The sequence below is a fragment of the Mus musculus genome, chromosome 9, assembly GCF_000001635.26.
Source record: "Mus musculus strain C57BL/6J chromosome 9, GRCm38.p6 C57BL/6J".
Taxonomy (NCBI): Eukaryota; Metazoa; Chordata; class Mammalia; order Rodentia; family Muridae; genus Mus; species Mus musculus.
In genome coordinates, this window is record NC_000075.6 from 67689201 (window position 1) to 67695077 (window position 5877).

Below are 5877 nucleotides of genomic sequence, written 5' to 3' on the forward strand. Positions count from 1 at the left end.
ATAAATAAGGCTGCTATGAACATAGTGGAGCATGTGTCCTTCTTACCAGTTGGAACAATGCCCAGGAGAGGTATTGCGGGATCCTCCAGTAGTACTATGTTCAATTTTCTGAGGAACTGCCAGACTGATTTCTTTAAAAAAAAAAAAAAAAAAAAAAAAAGTGAGTGCACTGTCACTTTTCAGACACCCCAGAAGAGGGCATCAGATCCTATTACAGATGGTTGTGAGCCACCCTGTGGTGGCTGGGATTTGAACTCAGGACCTCTGCATCTTATTCATGAGCTTATTATAAATGCACCAAAATTACACTGGTCATGTCTGAGTGTGTATGTGTCTGTGTGTCTGTGTGTCTGTGTGAGTGTCTGTCTGTTTGCGGGACAGCGTTTGGACTGCATTGATTACAGGAGCTGTTGCTTATGGTTTTTCTCTTCCTTCTTTTCAACATATTTTTTTTATTGATTCTTTGGGAATTTCACATCATATACCCTGATCACACCCACCTCCCACTACTTTTTTGTGTCCGCCTGGACCCTTGTGACCCCCCCAACAGGAAACAAAACAAAAAAACAATATTAACCCCCCCAAGTATAGAGGGTTTAACTGTAGAATTTGAGACTGAAGAAAAACTGATTACAGAGGACTTTACCTCAGCAAAAGCTGACTAAAAAGTGAACTGATATAAATTAGTTATTAATAACTAAGGTTATTAACAAAATGTGAAGTGTCCAGAGGTTTGCAACCATGCTGTCTTCAGTGCCTCTGGGGGCAGATGAGATTTTACCCTGTCAGCCTCTAGAGGCAGTTGAAGGTTTACAGAGAGAGGCCGTTTCTGGCTGGTTAGCTAGGACTCTCACTGGAGATCACCAACAGAGTCCAAGCAGGCTTTTCATGCTTATACCAATTATTAGCAGGATCTCAGAGTCTTTTTGTGGTCACCAGCAGACACAGGGGAAACTGGAACTCTTTCTTGGGATTCTTAGTCTATTAGTAGAGAACTTAAGAATGGACAGAAATGGAAGTAGGTGGTGAATTTTTATAGAGGCTTAAAAGGAAACCCCCAGGATAGGCAAGCTGTAGGTTTCAGCAACTGCCCAGGGGAAAGAATGGAGGGAGAAGGGCTCCAAGCCACACTGTTCACGCCAGCATGAAGGTCAGACACAGTGTGGACAGAGAGGGGAGTTTTAGAAAAAGAGCAAGGAAGCCCCAAATGTTGGGGCAGCCCAGAGCATTAGCAAAATAATGCTTAGATGAGAAATAGGAGGAAGATAAAGATAAGTTGTACTTTCCTGAATAGTTTAGAAAAGTTCACAGACTTACAAAGCCGTATGGCTGCAGCCCAGCAAGCTGCTCCGCTAGGGGCAGGGGTTATGGGAAGGAAAAGTAAACTGTCCCATTAAAGAAATGAGTATTCTGCCTACCTCTTTAGCATGACCTCCCTCCATGTGGTCTTTAGCCAGGTGATTGACCTGCCGAACTAGGATGGACCTTTATTTCTATTCTAACAAGATCACAGTGGAGGAGAGATGGGAAGTGCAATCACCAGAGCTGATCATGGTGGTCCTGTAATTCAGATGACATACTGAGTGGAGCCCAGGCAGGTGTCCCACAGGCCCATGGACACCATGTGCTTGTGATCAAAATGGCTCTTGGAGTAACATATTACACTATACCAAGATTCCAAATACCACACTAATTCAATGTGCTTTATTTGACCTTGAAACCAGGGTACCAATTGATACTAGCGAACCTAGACCCGTGTTCACTGAGGCACTTATACCAGCCACCCAATAGCTCATGTGCCACTGTCTAGATAGCAGTTGTGTGCGTGTGTGTGTGTGTGTGTGTGTGTGTGTGTGTGTGTGTGTGCATTGCTGGATCTGGATGAAACAAGCTTGAATTTCATAGCTCAACCATTTCTCAGTTGCATCCTATGCTGAGATGACCCTGTTTCTAACAGTGGAGGCCTAGAGGGTGGACTGACAAGGGCAGAGATGAGTCCAGGTGTAGGAAGCAACCCTAATGCTTTTCTGAACATGATCTAGGAGAGGGAACAGGGAGAAACTTTCCATTTATTAAACGCCTAGGGCATGAATGCACAGCTCTGGGCAACTTTACAAATCTGCAGAAGGTAGCCAACATGAGAACAAAAAGAACGGAGGCCAGAGTCTTGAGATTAGAATTCCATTAAGAGGCAATGCTGAATCTGTCTGCCCGGGACACAGGATGAGCCCTTGCTGAGCCTCCTCTTGCAACTGGTGATGTTGATGGCCTCCAGGCTTGGTATGCAAGCAGATAATCTGCATCTGTTTCATAATGAGAATGGAGAGGTTCAGTGACCAGAAGCTGGGTGCCTCGTGTATACCTCCTCCTCCCACTGATTAGTGAAATAAAAATACATTGATGCATAGAATCCGGCCAGTAGGACTCCACAAGTCCCAAGAAACGATTAAGCAGAAAGCAAGAAGCTCTGGGGCAAGAAACCCCCAGAGAATATTGTGCCAGTGCCCGAATCCACAGTGATGGTTCAGGGATGACTAATCTTAGACCAACAGCAATGTGAAGAAGTAATGTAGAAGGGCATCCGAGGCTGTGTGACTTGAGTTTGAGCTATTCAAACTTAAAGTGATGAGCCATAGCTAACTTATAAACAACCCATAGGCAGAAGGTGTCTCGCAGACCATGGAGACTGTTCAGTCAAAACTCATCTAGGATATCTGTGCCAAAACAAGCCCAAAACAAACAAACAAACAAACAACCCCAACAACAACAAAACAAAAACCGAAAACCTCCAAAACCAAACCAAAACAGAACCCACCCACCCCCCCAAAAAAAAACAACCCCAAAACCAAAAACCTTCTAATAAGGTCACGAACGAGCAGATCAAAACCTTGCATACAAAGATAGAGGCAATTCTCCACCATGTTGAAGTAACAAAACAAAAGTTATCAGTGCTGACTGTCTGCATATGTAGGGATGGAGGCATCCCAGGCTCCTGCTAACCTTGTTCTTGCTCTGAAGCCTGTACCTCTATCAGGGGAGGACGGTCACTCCTCAAATAGACAAGAGTAACTGCTGGCACTTCCACAGGTGAGGGAAGCTGTCCTGACTTTGTCAGTCTGGCATGGTGCAGTGGAAAGAGTAAGATTCAGCCCAAATGGCTTATGTCCTAAGAACTAAGGTGAGGCGCGCGTGTGCGTGCGTGCGTGTGTGTGTGTGTGTGTGTGTGTGTGTGTGTGTGTGTGTGCTTGTGTGCGTGTGCGCGCGAGTATGTGTGTGTGTGCGCACGTGCGCGGGTGTGTGTGTGCAGGGAGGTGGTGGAGAACAGATCCTACCAGAGATCTCTTCAATAGCCTTGGTTTCCTGCTGATTCATCAGAACTTCTGTGACTCACCAGAACGCCAGACTATCAATACCTCTCAGCCTTTACTGTCACACAGCAGACGCCTAGATAGTTCAAAAGAACTCAAAATTGGCTCAAAATACCTTCCACATTGTCAAGGCCTGACCTAGAAATGATGCAATAGCCTAGAAGGTTCAACAAAAGTTCGGTGGCTCAGAAAAACTCTGAAAGACAAAACCAAATGGTTTTGCTACTCAAGTGGTTAAAAAGACCTGCCCCCTCCCTCCAAGCCCCCCCCCCCCAGACCAAGGAAAGGGAGACAAAGCCCCAGTCCCAGTGATCAGGGAGAAACTTACCTAGAGTCAGTTTCTTAGGAGTGCAAAAACAAAGTTCAACTACTCATTTTTCTGTTTCATCAAATTGAGGTAAAAACCAGATGACTCTGGTTGGAGTGGGAGGAAGAAGTTCCTGAAGTAAAATGACTTCAGAAATTATCTGGGTCACTCAGTCGCTCTCCTCCATTCTGGGCCAACTTCTGGCTAGTGGCTGACACCCCAAATGGGTGTTTTCTTCTGGTCCCAACTTGGCCAAAAATTATTACCAGTAGTCAGACTGCATGCAGGCTCTGGCAGCTGTACCAAGCTGTGCTGGGTGTCTGTCCTCAAAAGATGAATTCAAGAGACAGGTAATAGTGAAAATTAAGATTGGTTCCAAGTGGCCATATTGATAAAAGTTGCAAAGGAAAAGGTCCAGTGTTCTACCTCCAGGCCTTCTCCAGGTCCCTGTCAAATGTGATAAGGGCCTTTCTAGAAACAAAAGGAGGGCGACTGCCATAATTAATATCTACACTGTGACAAAGATCTGAGTCAGAACGTATGTTACCATAGAAAGGATACAAAAAGACTAAAATGTAAAGGGAAATTCAGGAAGGCTATGCAAGGATGCACGCCCTGCTGTGCTCAGCCTTTGGATGTGAATCCTGTGAACCTCTGCCGCCTTGCCACCACGGATAATGCTGTTTCCTGGCAGAAAGGCTGCATGTCCCATCTCTCTACACGAGAACTCCACAACAAAAATAGGAAGCAAGAGGCGGGCAGAGTTGAGGAGTCCAGGTCAAGGTGTGGCCCTGTTCATCACTGACAAGATCATTAGCTCTACTGTAGTTTCTCTCTTACAAGGGAGTATGAAAAGTTGTCAAAACTGTGCAGAATCTGCTTCCTGGAGACAACTTCCCACTGCTTCTTGTTGGCGCCAGCACTTCGGCCTTTTTCTTCTTTCAGTGAGACAGGAGAGTAGAAACTGAAAAAGCTAAAGCAAGATTAACATCGGAAAGTAGCCAGTTGCAGAGGAGGACCGACAGGCAGCATGGGATAAAGCCTGCAGCAAACACAGCATGGGGAATATAAACAGCAGAGGCGGGGCAGAGGCGGGGCTGAGGTGGGGCTGTAAGGCAGCAAGCCAGTGAGGGAGGGGAGGGATGTCTGAGTGATGCACGGCCCATGCTATGAGGACTAGTCCCTCAGCTCACTGGCTCACTTGTACTCTTGGGCATGCTCTTTCCTTTCTTAAACTATTTGTAGTCCATCTCCAAATTGAAAGGCAAATACCAGCTGCTAGAATTTTCAACTAAGTTGCACTGTTTTTCTCTTAAGCTCAAATATATATATATATATATATATATATATATATATATATATATATATATAAAATGTCTTTTGAGTTGCATTTTGAGCCCATTTCTAAATTCCTTTAATAATGAGACTAAATCTCTAAAGGGAATCTGTTTTTCCCCAGTAACGACAACTCAAGATTCTGGGGAAATTCCAAACTTCTTGGAGACCACTTTTTCAATAGTTTGATAGCTAAAGGAAGGGGCACAAATGTCTTTTTAGAATAACTTTGTTCCGTCAAGGACCATCACATGACTCACAAAAGAGAATACTGGAGGGGAGAGAAAGCTTCTAAAAAGGGGGTGGGCTGGCTTTTTGATACACACCTTTAATCCCAGCACTTGGGAGGCAGGAGGATCTCTGTGTTATAGGCCAGCCTGGTCTACATAGAGAACTCCAGGACAGCCAGGGCCACATTAAGAAACCCTGTCTCAAACTAAAGTAAAAAAGAGATGAGGGAAGCGTCATAGGACAGTTAAAAAGTGCACTCAAGCACAAAGATGAAGCACTGAGAAGAAGAAAGGTGAGCTGAACCCAGTGACATTGTGACATTGTGTGTCATTGTGACAAAACACTGGCCAAAAGCAACTCGGGGAGGAAAGGGTTACAAGTACAATCATCTGGAATTGTGGGGTGGGCAGCAGAGTTTGTAACTGATTTCGTCCTGTAAGGCAGGTAAAGATTTGTCTATCCAATCCAGAGAAAGGGAGAGTAGGGAGAGGTCCCTCAGTAGGGAGTCTGACCAATGGGCTCTGAGTTGGGTGCTTTATAAATAGGGCTCCTAGGTCCTTCCATTTCCCCATCCATCCCACCCAGGTATCCACCCCTGGGCAAGCATTTCTTTCCCACTGTTATTTTGCCACAATG

At 45.1% G+C, this 5877-nt stretch overlaps 1 long non-coding RNA gene across 1 annotated transcript; it reads right to left on the reverse strand.

The window, feature by feature from the left end:
- Positions 1-209: 209 nt before the first annotated feature.
- On the reverse strand, positions 210-4993 carry Gm30936. The gene is made up of 3 exons (XR_379576.3): positions 3697-4993; positions 3484-3564; positions 210-2303 (listed from the first exon to the last, which is right to left on the reverse strand). It is a non-coding gene; the product is annotated as a predicted gene, 30936 (long non-coding RNA).
- Positions 4994-5877: the final 884 nt, after the last annotated feature.